The sequence below is a fragment of the Homalodisca vitripennis genome, chromosome 2, assembly GCF_021130785.1.
Source record: "Homalodisca vitripennis isolate AUS2020 chromosome 2, UT_GWSS_2.1, whole genome shotgun sequence".
NCBI classification, from domain to species: domain Eukaryota; kingdom Metazoa; phylum Arthropoda; class Insecta; order Hemiptera; family Cicadellidae; genus Homalodisca; species Homalodisca vitripennis.
In genome coordinates this window covers 45,870,876-45,885,694 of record NC_060208.1, presented here as the reverse complement: position 1 = coordinate 45,885,694, position 14,819 = coordinate 45,870,876, and the positions used below count along the sequence as shown (strand labels likewise).

Here is a 14,819-nt window from a genome sequence, read left to right as displayed (position 1 = left end):
CGGTTTTAACCAGATCTTTCCATTTATTATTTTTATACAAAGACATGGAGAAAATAATGTTTTTTTCACCAATGAATTAAATACTTTTTCATTTAATCTTTGTAGACACACACTAATTTTACTCAAATTTGTTCCAGGCTTATTTTAGAGATTTTTAATTCAATTCTACATTGCAAACTTAAAAGAGCACATAAACCAAATTTTTAATAAAAAAAAGCTAATTACCTTTTTTATGTAAAACAAAAGTGAAAACAAATGTATCAAAAGAAAAGAAATTATTAAAATTTATCGATGAACTTGGAATAGAAAATTTGCATCATACATGGTAACATTATCCAGAACTTCTAAAGTGTGTTCCCATAACCATTCAGTAAGACTCTTTCTCTTTATTATAGATTCTTTTCAAGGTGAGACAAGACTAAACAACCTTGCCTCTGGGTAGCCCAGATTTTTCTACAGGATCAGCTGGTAAATTTGCATGGACAAATTGTTTTTCCTTTACTGAGCTGCAAGAATCTCCTAATGTTTGGTGATGCTTGTGTACAATATGTTTGACACCTCCTACAACAAATTACACTATAGTGATTATTTATTATTGCCTTTCCTTATTATCTTTATATAGGTTTTATTATTTTCTACATATTTTTTTGTAGAAGTGAACTTATATAATCTAAGCTTGGAGAGGCGAATTGAAAATTTTCCCACCAGAGTTAATTTTGTGCTCTTTGCGCTATAAAGAATGCATTTATTATGAATAAGCGAATTAGTTTTTCAATAACATAAGGTTTGTAAATACTGGAATATGAATTAAAAAATAATTGTAGTAAAATAAACAGTGCTGTTGTTAGTCATAACAATAGGAATAAAAACACAATTTTACAATTGCAATGCCACAACACCATCTCAAAAATACTATAAATGAGAGTAAAATTCTTAATTACTTCATCAAATTATATTGAACAATTTCATTTTAACCTAAATGAAAAAATTTTAAGAAATGGTTAATGAATACTTACTAATCAGAGCTGTTGATTGAAATGTCGGTAACCATTTACAATTACACTACAATGTGAGAAGGTTGCACATTTTGATGCTATTTGAATATAAATATTGATAAAAAAACTATCAAAATTTAAAATTTGGCTAGAAATGAAACTAAAACCATAAAAGAGCTATGTGTACAGTTTGGTAAAATTTAATGTATGTCTATTTATTATTATGTACAGAACATAATTATACTTTAAAATTTGTTATGTTGGATTTTTTTAATGATTAGATTTATAATTTTAAATTCATATTGGGGTCTAAAAATAGGTTTTAATAAAAAGAGCTCTCATGATTGTTTTTACATGTTTCAATTATAAGTTTTAAAAAGGGCATATTCCACTTATCTACAAGATTTTAGTTTAGAAACAAATTTAATTTTAATTTTGTAAAGCAATTATAGCAATCTGAATGTCACTGCCAGTGTAAGAGCCACTGGTGGTATTCAAACTACTTAGAACCTATGATGTCTTTATGGTTACTATATGAAAGAAGTTTGGCAAAAAGCTTTTTTATAGAGGAGTGAGAATTGTTACATATTTTCAGACTGTTATCACAGTTAATACATTTTTGGTTTAGCTGCTAGCTGCCATTTTGTTTTTTTTATTAATAAATCATTATCTCTAGAACTATTAAAGCTACAGATACCAAAATTTGCACATAGGTAGTGAGTAATAAATAACAAGACAATTTTTATTAATGCTGTGATTTGCTTTAATATTAACAAAATGGCACCTGTTGAAAAGCTTTTAAGTCAAATAGCGAAGAACACCAGTACTGTTTACAAAATGCCAACTATTTTGCAGTTTTTGTTATAATTTCAATGAAATGCATCGATGCATAAGTGAGCACAACCATTTTAAAGGTATGCTTCCACAACCTGGGAGCAACAAACATGTCAAAGCAGTTGAAGCCTTTCAACTTGCAAAATAGTTTTTAACGTAACGTAAAAAAATGTTAAGATATTTAATCTAGTTCATTTTGTTTCTTGACACAGGTACACCATAATATTGTTCAATACTGCAATGATTCTGCACTCAACCAGGACAGCTCCACATATTTGATTTGAGATTGTGCAGGATCAATAAATTCACATATAATTTCACAAAGCTAAAGCTTGATTATTTGTGTATTTAATAGGTAACAAGTGTAATGTCCCGTGTAAGTAGACAGTGTTATAGCTGCAAGTACAAGTGTACTCCGAGATGGGCTAAATATGACACTCATTAACACTTAGGCCTTAAACAGACATTTAGTCTACCACACTACGGTGAGTGTTAACAAAAAGTTTGTCTGACATCTCAAAATAATCTGTATATTATGTGAACTACTTGGGGAAGTATTTACAGAGGGAGCTAAACAAAATCAAAATCCTCACCCTATTCTCAATTTATAAATAAACATGTGTTAGAGAAAATTACCTCATACTTTATAAACCAATCATTATGTATTATAACAAATAATTTTCTCAGCCATAATCTGGATAGTTAAAACCATTCTCTTACATGTTTGTAATTTTTTATAAGAAAGAAATGTAATTTTTTAAACATTAATGGTCCAGTGTGAAAATAATAGGAAAGCCTAACACATTTTTATTATTCAAATGTTATTTACTCGGATAATTATGTAAAACTAATATTAAACATTATACAATAAAAGTTTTATCATTTTTTACACACACACGTACATAACTTGAGTTTAAGCCCAAAACGCATGAACACTTCTTACCATTTCAAAATCTATAAGAGAATTCATTGACTTTGACTTGCACATGTGTAAACTAGTCATGAAAATATTAATCGCTGAAAGACCAGCTTTGCACTGCCAAATAAAGTTTTATGATGAGACTCCTCGCACTGAGTATTTATTCCAGTTTTAGTGGTTTTTGCTATTGGAAAAACTATTTAAAGATAATATTTTATCTTTATATTTTAAAACAAAGCAATTATTCACAAGATTTATAAAAAGATTTTAATGTCAATTATGAGTTTAAAATACAATTCTCTTATTTACTCACTATCAATTAAGAAACACTAAACACTGTATAAAACAACAAAAATCCTCTTGGACTTGGACTGGATGATGACATTAAGGTGTAAATTAAGTCCTGACATGCCTGGATACATTTCAAACGGATTGAGATATCCTTCAATCTATAACCTTCACCATACTTTTTCAATTACTTTTTTGGATTTTTTGAGAGTAAAACATTTTTCACCCCCTTTTCAAAGGGGGTAACTTTACATTTAAAATTGCAATCCCTATCTTGTGACATTACCATTTTAAGGGTCTATTCAATGGAAACACATTGCCATGAACAAAACATCTCTACAACGATCTTAGCAAAAGTTCAAAAGCTGAAGGACAAGTAATCCCTTACATTGTAATGCCACCAAGAAAAAGTCACCTCTTACCAAAACTATGCTCACTAGAAACATTAAATACTATCTAAAGAGATAAGCTGGGCCCCTCAAAGTCTCACTAAAAGATGATATGCTCAAGACATTGGCATTGTGCCTACAGATTATTTTTTTTGTGTTATTTGCCCATAACTTTTGCTAGAAACGGCATAAAGGTGTTTTCTTAGTGTCATTGTGTTTCAATTGATAGACCTTTATATGACATGTCACAAGATACGGGTTGCAGTTTGAAAATTTAACGTTCCCCCTTCTACCACCCTTTGAAAAAGGGGTGATTTTATTACCCTCAAAAAATCCAAAAAAGTAATTTAATAAGTATGGTAATGGTTGTACATTGATATCTCAATTCGTTTGGAATATATCCAGACATACCAAGAATTAATTTACACCCTTAGATGGGTTGTTTGCCCATAATTTTTGCTAGGATCGTCGTAGAGATGTTTTGTTCATGTCATTGTGTTTCAATAGACCTTTAATATGACATGTAACAAGATAGGGATTGCAGTTTGAAAATTTAAAGTTACCCCCCTCTACCCCCTTTTGAAAAAGGGAGTGAAATATTTTTACCCTCCAAAAAAGTATTTTAATAGGTATGATGAAGATTTTGCATCGATATCTCAATCCCTTTGGAATATATCCAGGCGTATCAGGACTTAATTTATACCCTGTATATTATATAATACTCTGTGTTGAAATTCTTTGAAAGATATATACATGGTTAGATTACTTGTTATCAGGAATCAAAACATTTGTTCTCAACTAGTCAGTTTGTTGAGTTTAACTCCAGTTCACCTTCCTCTCAGTGCAACATCGAGTCTGACACTGTCACAGACTTGACTCCTGGTATCTGGAGTCATGTTTGTCTCAAAAAGATCAAATAAAAAGTCGGCAACAAAGAAGCTCAAATGAACTCTTTACATTGTTTCGACATTAGAAATTTGTGCACCTGATGAGACAATAAGAATACCTTTTCACCTAGATTGCATTATATTTTGTAGTCTAGGTATCTTTCAAACTGTCTAGGCTTAACCACTTTTAAATTGTTGCTGTTCGTATTGTAAAGGGGCTTTTTATGCTAAGATCATTAAAAGGGACTGTTACAATTGGGATACTTCTCTACATTCACTATGCTCATATGCACAGCTAACTAGCATATAGTACTCACTTGGGGAAATTTCTATTCTGCCAAAAAATTATTATACTGCAGTAAAGGGCTTTAAGAATAATAAGTTGTTTATCTTGGAATGCACATTGTAGCCCTTTCTTTAAAATGTTTAACATACTTACCCTCCATACATCTGTTTAAGTAACAGAACTTATTTAAATTTACAAACTTCACTGATGTTCATGTCACAGCCCAAGCAATATTCACAACCTAACAATCAGTAGATGTTTTATACAGAAGGACCCACGACAGTTTTAAATATCATAGTATAAAAGCATATAACACCATACTTGTCCATATCAGGAATACTTGTAGCAAGTTTCAAACAGCCATGATGGAAATTTTAAAAAGTGCATGCTTTTACAGGATAAAAGAATTTTATAACTTGGACTCTCGAACCCACTAGTACCTTATTGATTGATTGACTCTTTCTTACATTATTTTATGTGGAATGGCTAATAAAGTTCTTGATTCTCACAACTATTGAACTTTGTGAAGAGAATAACCTTGTGTTTCTCTACTCCTTCGATTGATTTTTCTTCTTAGGATTGAGTAATGAATCCAGCTTTCATCTCCAGTTGTGACGTTTTGCAGAAAATCATTTTCTCATCTTCATATCCATGAAGATTTGTCCGGCAACTTTCAAGACACCGAGCTTTATTTCAGGAGTAAGCATTCTTGGCACCCAACAAGTGCACACTTTATAGTACTTTAAGATGTGAATCATATGAGTGACTTGTTCTTTAGAGATATCAAGAAGAGAACTGATATTATGTTGTTTTATTTATCTGTTTTCCTAAATAAGCATATCAACACACGAAACTGGTTTTCATCTCTTGTCACACTCACTAAGCAGCTGGACTAACAAGTATCCTGTACATTCAATTTTTTACGTTCACAACTTTTAACTCTTAAAACCTACTTACTAATGTGACTAAAATCCATAGTTTCTGAACTGTTTAAATGGGCGGACAATATTCTGCAACAAGGAATAATTGTTTTGTTTAACCTTAACGGAAAACTCACTGATCTTGTACAAAAACATCAAGCTAAAGTGACATCAAATGAAAATAAATCTTGGCTTGCTTCTAATTGGCCTTTGTACCTTTCCAATGAATCTAGTCTGATAATATATATAGAGCCATCCTGCATAAATTTTATTTTCAGCAAATTCATCCTTGTTTGAATAAAATCTCTGACCAACCATGATTGTAGTATAAGGAGATAATTGGTAATCTGAAAAACCAAATATGAATAGTCAGGAATGTGTGGATCATATAGGATTTATTCTTAAATTTTCTAGTAAAAACGCCAGAAGAATATGCTATTGTTTTCGGGACAGAAAAAACTTATTTATGAACCAGCCACAAAAGTTTTCAATACAGGCCAAAACTGATCCTATTTTTGAAAATAATTCAACTTACATAGTTCAAATGATTGTTAAGCACTCAACATTAATCCAATGTTACTGAAATCTGTGTCAGTTTCTTTTATAAGTGAAGGCACCAACTGAAAATAATCCAATACATATCAAAGCTGCAATCTCTTTTGCTTATTACGGACTTATCAAATCACCCATGTATAAGACTAAGGATAAGTTTTACTAATTATTCAAAAAATGTTTGTACTTTAATTGGTTTTATCTTAAGATAAAATTTGAGTATAACATGAGAGGGAGAGAAGTTGTTTTTTTCAAGAAGTTGAAGTAATGATTACCATATTTTATAAGTTTGTTATTAGAAATGTAAGAAATTTCAATAAAATTTGTCTGTTATCAAGATCTAAATCAACAGAGATAATTTTGTGTAACATATAGACTGTAATTTATTGAGAAATTTTTCATGAGAAATACTATCAGCGTACTTCAAATACACTTTCTTATTTTACACCTTTTTGTTTGTCTTCAGACTTACCAGACAGGATGTACAGTGGAGTCCCGCTAATCCGAACAGGTCCAGGAGGAATTATTTATAACGATAATGAACAGTTATAGGAACTAATTACATAAAAAATGAAAATGGGTGCATCATTTCGTACATAAACAAAGAAAACTTTAATTAAATAGACATACTGTACAGTATTTTATTAAGACAAATTGTGTACGGTACAGTACATTAATAATAATGAAGTTAAATACAGTACCAAATTGAAACTTGTAGGTTAAGTATGAGTTAAATTACTGTATTAAGAAGTGAAATCAAACAAAAATTGGACGTACAGTACTGATATTATTATTGAGTACAATATTAATTGTTAGAAGACATAAATTCAGTTATTGTCTTCTGTCGCATTAAAGAGAGTCTATTGGATGACGCGTAGTTTCGTACTACTATTGAACGCATGGACCCGTACAATATCCAGTACGCTCACATTGCTTAACAATAGAACTCTCACACTAAATACGGTAAATGTGCTTAGTATTCTCAAACACGTTTATTTGTCAAGAAATACAATGCAACAGTCAGAAAACATGTTTTAATAAACAATGTTGATAATTCTATAACAAAATAGACCCATTCTCAAGTTTAAAACCGTATTTTTCTGTAATTCTGGCTAATCCGAACAATCACATAATCCGAATAGGGCTCGGTCCCAATTAGGTCGGATTAACGGGACTCTACTGTATTATACTTTGAGGAATTAATTTCTTGCTGTTTTGGTGTCAATAACTTGGAGCACAAAATTTTTGATTTCATTGGTTCTAGTGCTCTTTTTAGGACACGTTATGTTGATAATATTTTTAATTATTTTGTCCTAGCATGGTTTAAGCATCTTCGTCTACATTTTCTTTTCTGTATACTTCTTATCAGGATTTTTGTTTCAGACGTTCCTTTAGTTTCAATATGTTTCTCCTGGTAAAACTCCTCTTTTGTACTGCTGCCATTGTTTCCGGATGTTTAACGTATAGTGTACACATTTGCCAGTAAGGTTAGAAATATGACATTGATTACTCTTGTTTCGATTTGTTATTAGCTTTGAACATATAACATCTACTGAGATCAAGCTATGTGGAGTAATCCTGGTCGGAGGGAAGTAAGAGTCTTGTGATGTAAGAATTCAGGAAGTCATTTAGTGTTTTGGAGCTTTAATTCTATGTCACAGTTGTCTATGTTTTTGTCCCCAACAAGAACTATTCTTGGTTCTTTCAATTATCTTGCCGTATCTATGGAAGTACATTTTTAACAAGTCAGGCTGCTAAGTGATTCTGTCCATGCAAACAGCAGACATTAGTGATTCTTTGGAATTCATATTTAAGCTGTTGGTTCACATGTACAAAAATTAGGGAGGCGTTCTTGGTTAAAACTTTGGTAAAAACATCCTGCTTAAACATCATAATTGAAAATTGTTTTGACTTAAATACTTTGACTTATAAGGTAGCAATTAAACACCAAGAAAACACATTTGCTCACTAATCGTTTAAAGATATAACTGGTAATAATTATAGAAACATGTTCACAGAAACATCAAATGGGTCCATGCCCAGAACATTTTGCACTCTTTTTTTAACATAGTACTTGGTAAATCTCCTATTCAAGTAATCTTGGGTTTGAAACTTACCCTGTGTTCATTTAACCTAGAACTGCCTAATAAGCTCATAATATAAACTCTTATAGTAGTTGTAATATAGTTTTGTTACTCAATCACCATACATCCCGAAGGAAAAACATAAATTCTAAGCCTATTAATTCAATCAATCAGTCCAATCTAAAGTATAATTAATAAAATTTAAATTTGTTTTAAAATTTTCATTAACGTTTAGAATCCAGAATTGAATTTTTATCCAGAGAAATTTATCCAGGCAATTCTCAGCAAACAAAGTATTAAACACAATTAAATTAATTGGTTGAATGTAAAGAAATTGTTACTTTTCATTATTGTAGAAAAACAACTATTAAAGGGGGAATTTTAGTACTTTGTAAAAATAGAATTGAGTATAGTAATTTGTTTTACAGCATGCAGAGTTGCAAGAAGACAGTCTGAATGTTGTGCCATAGCGTTTAGCTGTAATAGCTTTAGGTACAATTTAGTAGATATTTATATATCTCCTAACCCTAATATACATACATTTCTAGAAAGATTGGTTAAATTCATGAACGTCATAAAAATACAACTATAATTTGTGAATTTGAAATATAAACATATATGGCCAAAAGACACAAAACCTGTGTACTCTATTCTGTATTTAGGCAATAACCATTGTCTTGACATTTCTGCTAAAATGTGTTGATCTAAGATGATCTCAGCTAGGTTTGTTGTTTTCACAGTAATACAATACAAATCTGATAGAATGAGCTCAGATTTTCTGTTCCAATAATTTTGTTTTTTACCATTTGGCGGTCGGTTGTGTGTTTTGTTTACAATGAGTAATAATGTATGTTCATCAGAGCTTAATTAAATATTATTAGAAAGTGAAAATGACGAAAACAGGGTGAACATCATTCATTTAGGGATGTTAACATTTCTGTTTGTTTTTGTTCTTGAATTGTCTTTCAATCATTTCAGGACTTCAAATAAAATATGTGATCAATCAAATTTTGGTTTACTATTTATTAGTTCAGATTTATTTATCCATAACATTTAATAAAATATATTTTAGAATAGCAATTAGTACATAACCAATTGCAGGGAGTAAACTGTGTATGCGCCGGGGACTGACTGTTGCTACACCATCTGCCACTGCATATAACTTCGGCCACTGGGTGGCAAGCGATGAGGTTTGTCACCGCCCGCAATGGGTTAACCAATTTTCTCAATCATGATGTAAAAGTAGAAAGTATTATTACAAATATTCAGACAAGTAGTAATAAATAGGAATTTAGGTAATATGGTAGTCATCAAATAGTTATGTAACAGAAATGAATACAAAACTCAATAAAGAAAAAATTATCTACATCTTACAAGTGTATTACAGGAAAGCTGGAATAGTGTGAATAATGCACCTGTCCAGACATAAGAATAGGACATTTTCCAATTTTTTTATTTCGATACGTACAATTTTGTCATTTTCATAACATATAACTAAACATAAAAAATAGAACAATAATGAAATTTCAAGAGCATCTTGTTTGAATAGATAAACTAACAATCCTACATGTAATAATTAATTAAAACCATTATATGTGTTACTATGACATACAATAAAACTTTATATACGTTTGCTTATTCTGTGATTTTTTTTATGCCACCTGATTATTCATTAGAATAATGTAAACATTTTTGAACTTTATGGAAATGACTACCTATTTTGACGGGCTATGGATGTGTTTTGCATGGAGGAAAAACTTTCGTTTTGTGTCACGCTTGTTTGCTCTGTAGCCAGTGTTTCTCCGTTCAGTGGCTATTCAGGCGTGCTAGTTGAGAGGTTACTGTCACTCCTTATTGAAGTGACTACTTCTTTTGGTGGGCTATGGATTGGTTTGAATAAATCTATGAACTACTAATTTAATGAACTCAACTAAAATTGGTTAAATTACTGCATCATTTAATAGCAGTATTTAATGCTCATCAGATTCTAAATTAAATTTCAACATAGTTAATATTAGTTCCAATTCTAGTTCACTACTAGTTTCGTCCTGACGAGTTTAAAAAGAAAAGGATAAAAAATATATTGATTAGATCTTTTATAGTTAACAAAACCAAAATGTTCCAAATTTTTTGGATTTGGTGGCAATCCAATAAGTAGCAATTTTTCTGTAAGTTTCTTAGGGGTCCATCTTGATTTTCACATGAAATGGAATACTCATATAAACACATTATCGAAGCAGCTAATTTCAGCTACATTCGCCTTGAGGTGCCTTTTTATATTTGCCTCAGAACAAGTTCTTAAACTGGGTTACTTAGGCTTATTTGAGTCAAAGCTGAGGTAAGGGAATAATATTTTGGAGATTTTCTAGTGTCATCAACTTTAATAGAGTATTCACTCTTCAAAAGAGAGCGTTGAGGGTCGTCTGAGGAATGAGATCAGATGAGAGTTGTAGAGAGCGTTTCTGAACTAGTGGGATCCTTACCTTGGCAGCGTTTCTGAACTAGTGGGATCCTTACCTTGGCCTCCCTTCTCATTTTTCATTCGACAATGTTTGTTTATCAAAATAAAAATCTTTTGCCACATTTAAATCATGACCATAACACATAGCACAGAAATTATCTAATTTCAGACCGTTTCAGACTCAACCTTTTCAAAAACTCAATATTTATTTTAGTCATAAAGTGTACAATTTACTTCCAAATGTAATCAAAATTGAAACAAATTTAAACAGTTTCAAAAATTATTTAAAGACTTACTTGATTGAGAAGGCTTTCTACAGTCTCCCCACAAAATTTTAAAATCTATTCCTCTTTTATAATGTTAAAAAAGTCTACAAAATATGTGGTGTCTGCAGTTATAGGTTAAAAGGGTGGAAGGAAAGAAGCCTTCTTATTTCTGGGAAACATTTTGGATTACACCCTATACTTTGTTTAAAAAAAGTCTACATAGTGTAAATATAACTAGAACATTCTTTCAGTTACAACAGCAACAATCAGAACTAAAAAAAAAAAACAAACTTAGTCACAAATACATTACATGCCTTGTCTTATTTTATGCCTAGTTTTATTCAGAGTACCAAAGAATCCAAACATATAAACGGATTAAAAAATGATAAAATGGTAACAGTTGCATCTAAAAAATTATCTATTAACATTATTACATTTGGATCCGTTTAAAAATTCAATTGAAACCATGTAGTGCATGAAACTCACAGGTAATGAGAATACAGTTAAATAGAATATCTGGTTCATACAGAGTGATTTGTGTCTATGTTCACATTGCTTGTTTGGATCAGGTTTTATTTGAGAAAATACGGAAAAAGAAGGAAAATGAAACACAAAAGTTGGACAAAACCATTTTTATTGTTGAGACAGTATAGAAGCATAGAGTAGAATTAAGAACAATAGCTGTACATACGACTTAAACATTAGATTACCTAATAATAGTCGAACGGAGAAGTCTACCATCTCGCACAGGTAGGTTGGCAGGAGAGGAGTCTACTAACCTCGGATGTAAGTCTGCCCAGCGTAACGCTGCGTAGCTTGAAGTCCAACCACTTAGTTTAACAGTTTGTACTACATTATGTGGACCTCCCCATTGTCTTTCAGTAAGTTACCGTCAGGGTTTAAGCTGAGATGAAAATTATCTTAGCAAATATGCTACAGGCTCTTCAGACTTTTTAGCAAAATTTTTTGCCCTGTAGCACTTATTTAGCATTAGTTTTCAGTGGAGATTTCAATACTACTTATCGAAAAAGTCTAAAGTTCTCTACTATTTTAGCCTCTAGAACCAATATTTATATTAATAAATATACTGTTGTTAAAATATCTAGAACCATAATAATGATGATTTTTGTGAAGAGGTTTGATTAAAAACCGGGTCAGCCACGGCACATCAACGCCGCTGTCATCGCAACAAGCATGGCCTTCATTTGATACTACTCTCGCATCAAAAAGTATTGATAACCTAGTTTGAACGTTAACCACAAACTACCAATTTGATTGAGCTTAAACGTATTACAACAAACTAGAGCAAACTAAAAATTTAACTTGTTTATTTCTGCATCTAGATATATGAAGAAAATTTTTACTGGTACCTTATTTTTCATTCTTACAGACACAACACTTGGTTATTGTTTGTAAATAATTTGCTTTATACCTCTAAATGTAGAATTAAACAAGATAAATTTTAATGTAACTCCTTTAAATTTTAATTTAAATTTAGCTCTAATAGTTACTTTATGGTTATTGTTCAAACTCGGATATCTATACTTTTTGATCCAAGAGTTGGCAGGCATTTTCCAACCATAAAGTTCGTTGTCCAGCAGTGCGGAATAGTGACAAATATTTTATATAAATGAAATTAAATGTGATATCAAAATATATAATCTTATGGTATCATTGGAAAAAAATTGTTAATGCTATAAAATTTTCAAATTGTGATGTACTTTTCGCTGTTATTTGTGCTTCTCGCTTTCGTCGCAATTTTTCAAAAGCTTTTCCCAACAGCTTCGCATTTTCTTGGCTCGTTTTGAAAAATGCGGCAAATGCGATCACAGCTTAAACCCTGGTTACCATTGTTACTAGTTGTAATTTTACCAAATCAAAATCATCTTTATCAAATATTATTAATAGGATTGGCCACCCAAAAGTTCCTGGAATCGTACTCTGGTATACATTGTCATAGAACTCCCTGTGAGTTTAATTCAATCAGGTGAAGAAGGTTTTGTAAAGAACAGTTTCACTTCCTCCCCGTTTATTGTCATGGTTTATTTATGAGATTCTTTATTTCCTCTAACTTTGTCATAAGACCATATTCTGTGTCACAAGAGTAACGTTAATTTTTAGTAAAAACTATTCCAAATGAGATGGTTACATGATCAAAAGCAGCCATAATAAAAACAATTGAGGCTAAACTTATACACCAATTCTACTTACCTCCATACTTTTCAAAGAAAACAAATTAGCACTGGACCGAGTGCTTCCAGATGAGTAACTAAAATGAAAGATAAATGATCAATCTTTAAACTTGAATGCACGAATTGGGATCCTGACAAGACATTTAGAATAAAGTTTACCACCAAGCAAAATTTCAATTTCAATGAGGAAACCTCTCATACACATAGTTTTTATCACAAAACTATACTTGATATATATTTTCAAAACAAAAACAAAGTTTACAACAGTTTCAGATGTATTTTCACCACAAAAATTAATTGATAGTGCTGATTCCAATAATTTAAATCCGCTGTGACAAAAAAAGGAGCAAGAGAACTGCTTTTACAACAAACCACCATCTTCCCAGATAAAAGCAATAACTGCACTGATTTACATCTAAATGCCACAATAATTGCTCACATGTGGGAGAAGTGTGTACACTACACATAACTACTCTAGTAACTTTTGGACATCTCACTGAATTTATAAATTTATTTTTTGAAAAAAGAATCAAATGACATAAATCCTCAAAGAAAAATATTTTATCATAAACACAACAAAAAGGAGGTCCATTTTGAATCTACTTAACTGGTATCTTACATGTATGTTAAAAATAATGGTACTCCAAGAAAAGAAATTTTATTATTTTAAACAATTATAGTATTGCTAGTAAAAGTTAAATAAAATAAAAGACTGCATTCCTAAATCTCAAGGATTGTTTGATATCCGACCCATTGATCTATTTCAGTAACTATTGTGGCTAGATTTCCATTTTTTGTATTCTGTATTACATTAGTATAAAATGTTATGTCTGTAATAAATAAAATGTAATTAAATTACTTTTCTCACAGAGAAAACAGCTTTTCAGTGCCAATTTTATGAAACTTATGGTCATAAACTCTCTGCCACTTATTTAACTGATAAAATTATTTCAAACTGTATCTGTTATCAATGATATTGTTCTACATTTCAATTAAAGCATTACTTACAGATAAATATCATTGAGCTATGAGCAAAACAGGTTATAAATTTGTTTTATCTAACAGGCAAAAACAGACCTATAACTAACAAATACACTACATTTTCCAGGGGATTAATTAATAACATTTTTAGGCAAGACCCTAATGTGAACCAGGATTGCATAAAACAAATTATTTAAATATAAGATTAGATTTTGAAACTGTTTCCTTTTTTCTTAAATTCATGCTTATTAAAACTCAAAGAAAAACATTAATTTTAAACAGTACAAAATTAATAAAATAAGTAGCCACTATTGAAAAGAAATACTTGTAAAATTTGGAACATTTATAATATTAAAGACATATCACAAAATATAACGGTTTGATAAATAAGCACGCTAGTTAAACTCTAAGAAACATTTATAAAACGCTAACCAAATAAACATCTACAACAAAAAAGGTTAACGGATGTTTATTAACCAAGAAGGTCAAACAAAAATATTTAATTCAACTTTTATGAACGTTTATTTGCCAATTGTGTAAAAATAAATTTGTACTTTTTCAAGAGAAATGAAATTACAAAACATATTAGCACAATGTCCTGTACAGTACAGTCTGTGTTACACTAAACTAGACACTAGGTAGTCAAGTCACCTGGCGGAGTGGCGGCGGCACGGCTCGAGAGACCTGGAACCAGGAACGTACATCATAAGACCAGCTCCTTCTGGGCGGGCAAAACAGATCAAATACCTTCATTTTGATGTGTTG

At 30.9% G+C, this 14,819-nt stretch overlaps 1 protein-coding gene across 2 annotated transcripts in view; it reads right to left on the bottom strand.

Annotated features, from left to right (window-relative positions):
* Window positions 1–11,498: 11,498 nt before the first annotated feature.
* The window catches only part of LOC124356178 (luc7-like protein 3), a 55,056-nt gene continuing 51,735 nt past the window's right edge, over window positions 11,499–14,819 (bottom strand). For both annotated transcript variants that reach the window (XM_046807354.1, XM_046807356.1), the window contains one exon: window positions 11,499–14,738. The gene's annotated coding sequence lies outside the window, so the exon portion shown is untranslated. The remainder of the gene's footprint in view (window positions 14,739–14,819) is intronic.